Raw genomic sequence first — 10,910 nt, 5'->3', positions numbered from 1 at the left:
GGTTCCTGTACTGAAAGGGCCTGTAACTCCCCCACCCGTCTGGCCGATGTGATTGCTACCAGAAACACCGTTTTGAGTGTAAGTATTTTCAATGAGATTTCTGACAGGGGCTCAAACGGGGCCTGTGTTAGGCTATTGAGTACTAAATTAAGATCCCAGGGGGGAACCCGATCAGGAAGTGAAGGGCGAATCCTGCCTGCCGCTACCATGAACCGCTTGATCCAGCGGAGTCTGGCTAGGTCTTGCTCAAAGACAGCACTAAGGGCAGATACCTGTACTTTTAACGTACTTGGAGTAAGCCCTAACTCTAAGCCCTTTTGTAGGAAATCTAGTATTTGGGCAATATTTGGATGGAAGGGGTCAGGGGCCCCCGGGAGGCACCAGGAGCAAAATCTCTTCCATATCTTGCCGTAAATTGCATTTGTCACCGGCTTTCTGCTTTTTTGAAGAGTCTGAATCACCTCGTCTGATAACCCTTTAGCCTTCAGAATAATGGCCTCAATAACCAAGCTGCTAGACACAGCTTGGTCGGGTTCGGGTGTAGTAAGGGACCCTGAAACAGGAGGTCGGTGTTTTGGGGTAGGAGCAAGGGACCCTCTTGGGCCATGTCCAACAGAGCGCTGTACCAGCTTCGTCCTGGCCACATGGGAGCCACCAGGATCGTTGTGATTCCATCTGCTCTGATCTTTTGTAATGTCCTTGCCAGCATCAGGATTGGGGGAAAGGCGTAGGCCAGTCTGAAGACCCATGGATGGGCAAACGCATCTGTCCCCCGGGCTCCATACGTGGGACTGAGGGAAAAGGTCGCCGCCTTTGCATTCTGCGCATTCGCGAACAGGTCGACTTCTGGGTCTCCCCATCTTGAGGCTAGGGTTTGGAAGACCTCCTGGTTCAGACACCAATCTCCTGGATGGACGTCTTTCCTGCTCAGGAAGTCTGCTTGGATGTTTTCTGACCCCTTCAGATGTATCGCGGAAACGGATAATAGGTTTTTCTCTGCCCAGAGGAAGATTCTTGCTGCTACATTCTTCAGACTGGCATACCTTGTGCCCCCCTGGTGTTTGAGATATGCCACCGTGGTCACGTTGTCGGAGTATATCCGAACATGATGGTTCTTGACCAGGGCCAATGCGGCTTTCAGTGACTCTTCCACTGCTGTCAATTCCCTTAGGAATTGATCCGGACTTTATGTTCTGGGGCCACTGCCCCTGAAAGTATGAGTCTCCGACTACCGCCCCCCCAGCCTCTCAGGCTGGCATCGGTACATAGTACCTTTAGAGGAAGTTGATCCCATCTTATTCCTCGTCTCAGGTTCCGGTAATTCAGCCACCACCAAAGGCTCGTTTTTACATGTCCTGGAAGCGGAATCCTCTTTGATAGGTTGTTCGGATAATTTTTCGCGTTCATCAGGACATATGATTGGAGGACTCGCGTATGAGCTTGTGCCCAAGATACCGCCTGAATGCACGCTGTCAGGGAACCCAAGATGGACATGGCGTCCCTCAGTGTTGGTGCCATCTGGTCTCTGAACCGGATTATTTTCTGCCAAAGGTCTCTTTGCCACTCTTCGGGGAGATTGGAGGTTCTTTCTGCTGAATCCAAGAGGATCCCCCGGAATTTCCTCCTCGGGGAAGGATAGAGGGCCGACTTTTGTAGATTCGGTATCCACCCCAGGCCTTCGAGTATTTGTAGGGTCCTTGATACGTCCTGGTTTAGCCGGATTACTGATGGTGCGACGATCAGCAGATCGTCTAGATACGGCACAATGCATATCCCTTGAAGTCGGATAGAGATGACCGCTTCCCTCATTATCTTCGTGAACACCCTTGGTGCTGGGGATACCCCAAACGGCAGGGCGTTGAACTGAAGGTGGTGGATTCCTTGGTTGAGGGAGATCGCGAACCTCAGGAACTTTCAGTGGTCAGGATGAATGGGGATGTGATAATACGCATCCCTCAGGTCTATCGTGGCCATTTGCCAGTTTCGTCCAATCAGCGGAATCGCTGAGCTCACCGATTCCATCTTGAACCTTCGGTACTTGATGAAGTGGTTCAGGGGCTTTAGATTTATTATGAGCCTGTGTTTTCCTGAAGGTTTTCTTATCAGGAACAGGCGAGAATAATGCCCCCTTGCCCTCCTCTTGCGGAGGTACATATGAGACCACTTTTTCCCGTAGAAGTTCTTCTATCTGACGCATCAATATTTCCTGCAGAACTGAGGACTGTGTCGGAGTAATTCTTAGGGCGTGGGGTGCTCGAACTCCAGCTTCAGCCCATACTGTATCGTGTGCAGGACCCACTGGTTTGAAGTCGTGGCCTGCCATTGGGTGAGAAACTGTGAGTCGACCCCCTACCCGGGAGTCACTGCTTCTCCGGGGGCTGCTGCTGTTGGGGCACAAGGATGTTTCTCCCTTTACCCCCTTTCGGGTAGCTCCATCGACCCGTTTTGCCCTTTCCCCTGAATGGCCTCTGGGAGGTCTGCTCTCTTGAGGCACGAAAAAACCGCCTCTTGGTGGATTTCAGTTCCGGCAATGCTTTATTCTTGTCCGAGGCTTTCTCTAGAATGTCATCTAGGACCGGCCCGAACACGTGGTGTCCTTGGAAAGGGATAGCACACAATTTTGCTCTGGAGGTGATATCACCCCCCCCATGACTTCAGCCACAAGGCTCTCCTGGCCGAGTTTGAAAGGACAAGGGACCTTGCTGCCACCCGTACCGTTTCTCCTGAGGCATCCGCTAAATATCCTGTTGCCTTCTGGAGAATTGATAGGGAGTCTAGGATTTCCTCTCTTGGGGTACCCCCCGATAGGTGGTCTTCCAACGTGCGTAGCCAGAAAAACAAAGATCTGGCTACGCAGGTGGATGCAATATTTGCCTTGAGCAGGTTCGTGGAGGCCTCCCAGGACTTTTTAAGATGGCTCTCTATTTTTCGATCCATCGGATCTTTTAATTGGGAGGCATCCTCAAAGGGTAAGGACGTTTTCTTAGTGACCCTAGACACTTGAACTTCTATTTTAGGGATCTCCCAAATAGAGCTATCACCCTCTAGGGGAAACCGTTTTTTTTTAGCTCAGAGGGCACCGTAAGTGCCTTCTCGGGGGAGGACCACTCCTGGGCTATTAAATCCTATATGACCTCATGAACCGGGAAACCCCTTCTACCTCTGGGTTTCAACCCTCCAAACATCTCATCCTGGACTGAGAGTTTGATCTCCTCCTCCTCTAATCCCATGGTATTTCTCACCATGGATACTAACTCCTCCATATCCTCCGAGGAGAAATAATATTTTTTGGCATCATGACTGGAGGTGGACGTGGAGCCCTCATTTTCCCAGACATCCTCCGATCCGGAAGAACGGACCTCTCCCCCGAGTCTGAGTCAGCTTCCACAGGTGCTCTCTTCCGCTTTTTTGGGGCCGGGCCCTGGGCTGCGGGGGTCTGGGCTGCTATGGAGGTCTGCACCTCCTGTCTGATGAGAGTCTTTATGCTGTCAAACAGGGAGGGTTGCTCGGTACGCAGGATATTTTGCGTACAGGGTTGGCATAACTTCTTCCTGTAGTCGGAAGGAAACCTGGCACCATAAATACCACACTTGCGGGGATTTTTAGGGACCGAGGCCTTGTCTTCCTGCAAGAAGAAGAGAGGCTCACTCAGACCTGGGCCACCATAGTTTGACAGAGAAGGGACCAGCCCTGCTACTCACTGTAGGAGGGGGAACGCTGGGCTCCGCAGATGCTGCAGCTGAGGGTTCACCATCCATGCTGAACACACCACAGACACACTGCGCTTACCTGGAGCTGCTGCATCCTTTTGAGGGTGTTGCTGGCGTTTCATCCTGTGGTGCTCCTCCCTCTTCCCCTGTCCCTGGGGAGGATGCTGGTCGACCCCCGCCGCCATTGGAGGCTTTCCCCGGGTCCCCCGGGGGCCGGTGCGCGTTTCCCCCTTACAGGACGCCGGAGGCCGCAAACCGGAAGTGCGCGTCATCGCTAATTCCAGTTCACTGCCCGCCCCCTCTGGCACGCGCGCCGGCTTCCTCCTGCAGCGCTGGAAGGAGGGAGGATACCGGGGAGCTGTGCCAGACCCCGCAGGCACCATACCGCCCCGCTTTACCCCGGAGGGCGCGGGAGGGGCGGCAATGTCCCGAGTCACACCGCGGTGGAGACGGGAGCAGCATAAGGAGAGGCGAACCCCACGACCTCGGCTGCCCAGCTTCAGTGAGTATCCAGGGCTCCGCTCGCTGGCCACGGCAGCCCCTTGAGACCTCTTCATGCCCCGATAGGGGACAGGAAAAACACTGAGGTAGCAGGAAGGGGAGGGTTATTTAACCTCTTTGTGTTCCTGTCCCCTACTAGGGCGGGAGACAACCTCCAAGGTGGCTGTCGTGGAAGGTGACTAGAGAAAGATCGAATTCTAGAAATGTTTTTGATATGCAGATAACAAGAGCGAGCCAGTGATCGGATGTGGGGGGTGAATGAAAGCTCGGAGTCAAGTATGACCCCAAGACAGCGGGTATGTTGCTGGGGAGTAATAGTGGAACCACACACCGAAATGGCAATGATGGGCATAGGTACATTAGTAGAGGGAGGAAACACAAGGAGTTCAGTCTTTGACAGGTTCAGTTTCAAGTAGAAGGAGGACATGATGTTAGAGACAGCGTTTAGCCAATCACTGGTATTTTCTAAAAAGGCAGGCGTGATGTCAGCTGAAGAAGCATATAATTGGGTGTCATCAGCATAGAGATGGTACTGGAAAACAAATCTACTGATTGTTTGTCCAATAGGGGCAGTATACAAAGAGAATAGAAGGCCTAGAACCGATCCTTGAGGAACCCCAACAGTAAGTGGAAGATGAGAGGAGGAGGAGCCAGCAAAAGATACAGTGAAGGAGTGGTCAGAGAGATAGGAGGAGAATCAGGAGAGAACGGTGTCCTTGAGGCCGATAGAGTGGAGCATAGTGAGGAGGAGCGGATGATCCACAGAGTCGAATGCTGCGGAGAGATCAAGGAGAATTAACATGGAGTAGTGACCATTAGATTTAGCTGTTAGTAGATCATTAGAGACATTGAGAGCAGTTTCAGTAGAGTGTAAAGAGCGGAAACCGGATTGTAGAGGATCGAGACGAGTTGTCAGAGAGATAGCGGATAAGACAGGAGTGGACCAGGCATTCCAGGAGTTTAGAGATGAAGGGAAGATTAGAGACAGGTCTATAGTTAGCGCACAGTTTTGGTCGAGGGATGGTTTTTTAAGTAATGGATGTATGATGGCATGCTTAAATGAGGAGGGAAAGATACCAGAAGAGAGAGAGAGAGGTTAAATATTTTTGTTAGGTGGGCAGTGACAGCAGGGGAAAAAGACTGGAGATATGACGGAATTGGGTCATTGGTGCAAGTGGTTGGGCGAGAAGATGCAAGGAGCTTGATTACATCTTATTCTGTGATTGGTTCAAAATCAGGAGAGTGAGCTAGCTGCACTGGGGGTGGAAGGAAGATGCATGGTATGAGGTGATTGGGAGATAATTTCCTGTCGGATATGGTCATTTTTTTCTTTGAAGTAATTGGCCAGATCGTCGGCTCGAAGATCTGTGGTTGGGGCCCGCACTATTGGGTTGAATGGGGAATGAAAAGTGTTAAAGACGTTTAGGGTTCTTGGACAGTGAGGTAATGAGGGTGTTGAAATAGGTTTGTTTGGAGAGGTGAAGGGCAGTGTTGTATGTTCTAAGCATAAACTTATAATGGATGAAATCTTCGTGTAGGTTGGATTTTCTCCACAGACGTTCAGCGTACCTGGAGCAGTGCTGCAGGAAACGCGTCTGCAGGGTGTGCCAGGGTTGTCGCCGTCTGTGTCGTGTTGTTCTATGTATAGGAGGTGAAATTACTGACCAAATAAAGTGTAAGCTAGGTGTAAAGGAGAAAAGTGTGGTGCTGCAGAAGTAGGCTGTGTATACGATATGCTTTATTACAATTAGTGCAATTTCTCTCGGGATCAAGTGTTTCCAATTGTATATGGAAGAGGAGTGTGAGTTACTGCCAGAGGAGGTGACTATAAAGGAGAAAAGCTGTGCTGCAGAAAAATGCTGTGTATAAAGGAGGGGTGTAAAGTGCAGGGGAGGCTGTGTAAAAAGGAGCATGAAGTGCAGATGGAATAAGGCCCCTTAACCTCCGCCGCTAACAGTCGTATCAGCAGTCATTAAGGGGTTAATATTGTGTTAAGAAAAAAAAATTTTGATTCAACAAAATGTTACCGGTTGTGTACAGTGTACTAGTGCGGGAGCATTGCTATGTTCAACAGTGAAAATTTCTGTGCAATATTCTTCAGCTAGTTACTTATACAGATGGGAAGATTTGAAACAGCATTCATGGCACAGTTTTGGGGAACAGTGCTGCTCACATTACACCAAGTCAACATCTATGTGCAGCACATGGAAATTGGAGAACTTTGACAACTTCCAAAACTAGTCAAGTCCTTGATAGAACGGGGAGAACAGTTTGATTTATGTGCTGAAGAAGCTCTCAATATTTCTGAAAAGACCATGAGCGTGATGGAAAGAATTCCGTTCTCAGAAAAACTTTAGTCTGACACGTGATGGTGAAATTAGTTTAAGCAGGCGTGACAACTTTTGAATCAAGGCATCTATAATGAACTTTTTTTGGTGGGGCGGGGGGGGGGGGTTGGAAGTTTGGGGGCAAAATTGTGTGCTTTGGCCTAGGGTATAGAAATTAATAAATCCAGCTCTGCATAAGCATCACTGTCCCCATTGTGGCTCACTTTCCATATACATGTCTACTTCTCAAAAGATGGTTAGCATATCTTTTTTTTCCCACAATGTTGTGGATTTGATGTCTCTTTCAGTGAATTATAATTATTAATTCTCAGTGTAAGAACTCACAAGAGAATGAAGGCCCGTGATGTGAATTGTGAGCTTGAGTATTTTTGCCAAAATATCAAATACTAACCAATTTATTTTTCCATCTGTGTAACTTATAGTCAGGCTCTGTAGTGTGAGTGGCAAAATAATGAGCTTTGGTACTTACCGGGGCTGGACAGCCGACCTGATCTCATAGCAGGGGTAATGTGCTGGAATAGTGTGACTGGAACCTTATCCATGTGCAAATATAATACTAAGCATCCACCCCATCAGGTCTTGTCACATGTTCCTGCACAAGCAGCCATTTTATGGCCTGTAGAGCTGTGCAGTCTGTGAGGAAAGCTGCACTAACAAGAGCAGGAGATGAACCGGTCATACTTATATAAGAGCAAGTGCCACAAAATCATGACGTCACACCCTTAACCCCTTAACGACTGGCGATACGCCTTTTAACGGCAGCAGTTAAGGGTACTTATTCCTCAGCCCTGCTTTTTAATGGCGCTGAGAAATAAGGGTATAGCGCCCCCAGAGTCAGAAAATCTCTGGGTTCTCAGCTACTGGGGGTAGCCGAGACCCCGGAGAACATGATTCGGGTCGGTTTTTACCAACCGCAAGAAAAAACAAAAACAGATTTTCCGTTTCTTTCTCCTCTGATGTGACTGCACATCATAGGAGAGATAAATGGGGTCCCCCGATCCCCTCCCCCCCAGTACCTCTCCGATGTGTCCCTGGACTCTCCGGCATCCCACCCATGATGTCCTCCGGCCGGCGGCATCTTTTTCCGGGAAGAAAATGGCAGGTGCATGTGCAGTGTTCCCGCCGGATCTGCCAGCCTGCACCAATAGGAAATGTTTCTATTGGTTCATTTTGATCATTGTGATAGACCCTATCACAGTGATCAAAATAAAAAAAATAAAATAAAAAAAAAAATAGTACCTCAAACCCCCTTTATCACCCCCTTAGTTAGGTAAAGATAAAATAAAAAAATGTTTTTCCATTTTTCCATTAGGACTAGGGTTCGGCTTATAGTCATGGCTAGAGTTAGGGTTGTGGTTATGGTTGGGATTACGGTTAGATTTGGCATTAGGGTTAGGGGTGTGTTATGGTTAGGGTTGGGATTGGGGGGGTCCACTTTTTGGTACATCAGGTAGTCTCCAAACGCAACATGGCGGCACCATTGATTCCAGCCAATTTCACGTTCAAAAAGATAAACGGTGCTCCCTCCCTTCTGAGCCCTGCTATGCACCTAAACAATGGCTTTCCTCCACATACGGGGTATGGGCGTACTCAGGAGAAATTGCACAACAAATTTTATGGTCCATTTTCTCCTGATACCCTTGTGTTCTTTTGAAGCATCTGAATTTTAATAAATTTCTTGAATGTGGTTTTGCGCACCTTGAGGGGTGCAGTTTTTAGAATCATGTCACTTTTGGGTATTTTCTGTTATACTGACCCCCCAAACTCACTTCAAATGTGAAGTGGTCCCTAAAAAAAGGTTTTGTAAATTCTGCTGGAAAAATTAGAAATTGCTGGTCAACTTTTATCCCTTATAATATCCTAACAAAAAATATATATTTCCAAAATTGCGCTGATGTAAAGTTGACATGTGGGAAATGGTATTTATTAATTATTTTGTGTGACACCACTATCTGATTTAAGGATGCAAAAATTGAAAGTTTGAAAATTGCTAATTTGTCAAAATTTTTGCCAAATTGTTTTTTTTTTCCATAAATAAACGCAAGTCATATCGAAGAAATTTTGCAACTAACATGAAGTACAATATGTCACAAAAAACAAACAAAAAAAACAATCTCAGAATCAGTGGGATCCGTTGAAGCGTTCCAGAGCTATAACCACATAAAGTGACAACGGTCAGAATGGTAAAAATTGGCTTGGTCATTAAGTACCAAATTGGCTCTGTAATTAAGGGGTTAAAATAAAGATAAATTTGCCGACCGTGTTAACTCATTGCTTGGCCAGCAAAAAGACAGTAATACAGCAGCTATAGGAAGCAAACAGTGCAAAAATTTATGAAAGCCAAATTGAAAGAGTAATTTTTAGCACAAATTGCATGTATTTAAGAAAATAAATTGTCCATAAAAGGTGGACAACCCCTTTAAGCAAAGTGCCTATTTTAACCCATAGTCCCCACAGAATTCAGGCATTAGATACAAATTGCTTTCTTAAGGCCTTTATTCCATATAAGTTGGTATAAATATATTGACAAGAAAGCATTTAAGCGCTAAACATCCATAATAAAAAAATCAAAGAAAAACTCAGGCTCTGACTAAATTGTTATTATTCATTAGCGCTTGGAGAGCTCCCACAAAAAATGTATTGCCTAGACCTGTTTAAATTTGTACAGTGAGGAAAATAAGTATTTGATTCATTGCCAAATATTCAAGTTTTCCCAAATACAAAGAATGGAGCGGTCTATAATTTTTATGGGAGACAGAGAGACAAACACAGAGACAGAGAATCTAAAAATAACATCTGTTCTAGAAAATAACATTGTATGATTTTTAAATGATTAAATTGAATTTTACTACATGAAATAAGTATAGAAAATTGAAGAAACAAGATGACTGTCACTCTTCCTCCATCTGAGGCTTCATGCAAGATCTCGCCTCAGAGTACGGATGATTCTGAGAAAGGTCAGGAATCAGTCCAGAGCTACACGGGAGAACCTGGTCAATGACAGTTGAGGCCACAGTCTCAAACATTACCGTTAATAACACTACGCCGTCATGGGATTAAAATCCTGCAGAGCATAAAAGGTCCCCCTACTCATGCCAGAACATGTCCAGGCCCTTTTGAAGTTTGTCAATCTGGATGACCCAAAGGAGGCATGGGAGTTCATGTGGCTGTGTTTTAAGGAAGAAGGATGAGTACGACCCCAAGAAAAAGGTCCCAACCATGAAGCATGGTGGGGGAAATATAATACTTGGAGGGTGTTTTTCTGTAAAGGAGACAGGACAACTGCACCGTATTGAAGGGAGGATGGATAGGGTCATGTATCGTAATATTTTGGCCAACAACCTTCCTTCCCTCAGTAAGGGAATTGAAGATGGCTCGTGGCTGGGTCTTCCAGCCTGACAATGACCCGAAATACACATCCAGGACAACTAAGGCATGGCTCCGCAAGAAGCATTTTAAAGGTCCTAGAGTGGCCTAGCCAGTCTCCAGAACTGAACCCAACAGAAAATCTTTGGAAGAAGCTGAAACTCAATGTTGCCCCGAAACATGAAAGATCTGGAGAAGATCAGTATTGCGGAGTGGGCCAAAATCCCTGCTGCAGTATGGGCAAACTTGGTCAAAAAGTACAGGAAACGTCTAACCTCTAATTGTAAACAAATGTTTCTGTACCAAAGTTCTTGTTTTCTACTGTATTAAATACTCATTTCTTGCACTAAAATGCAAATTATGTAAAAATCACAGTGTGATTTTCTGGATTTTTTTTTTTTTTAAAGATTCTGGTTCTCCCAGTTGAAATGTACCTATGATAAAAATTACAGACGTCTACATTCTTTGCAGGTGGGAAAACTTGGAAAGTCAGCAGTGTATCAAATACTTATTTTCCCCACTCTATGTAGTGTGGTATAAATACGCTACTATACTCACCGATTGCCATCTACCCTGGTCTCCAGAATCGCTCCAGTTCTCTTGAGAGTCACATGACTTCTATTTTGACTCCCTGATCAAACCAGCGTCTGTGTATGGCCTGGAAGCCACTTTCAGGCTGTGTGCACACGTTGCGTTTTTTAAGTGTTTCCTCCACGTTTTTGCCGCTGCGGAAATGCTTAAAAAATGCTAACAAAACGCATTCCCATGCAATCCTATGGGATTCCGCAGTTGCTGTGCCAATGCATCCGCAGCATGTCCATTAATTCTGCGGAATTGCGGTGATTCCGCCGCCATAGGATTGCATTGAAATGTTCACTTTACGCATGTGGCTATGTCCACCATGTTTAAAGTAAACGCTTCATGTGCGGATGGTACCCAGGGTCTGGAGGAGAAGAGACTCTCCTCCATGCCCTGGGTACCATAT

Source organism: Dendrobates tinctorius, unplaced genomic scaffold (assembly GCF_039654945.1).
Source record: "Dendrobates tinctorius isolate UK_male_01 unplaced genomic scaffold, ASM3965494v1 ptg000140l, whole genome shotgun sequence".
Classification (NCBI taxonomy): Eukaryota; Metazoa; Chordata; class Amphibia; order Anura; family Dendrobatidae; genus Dendrobates; species Dendrobates tinctorius.
Note: the sequence above shows the minus strand (reverse complement) of the source record.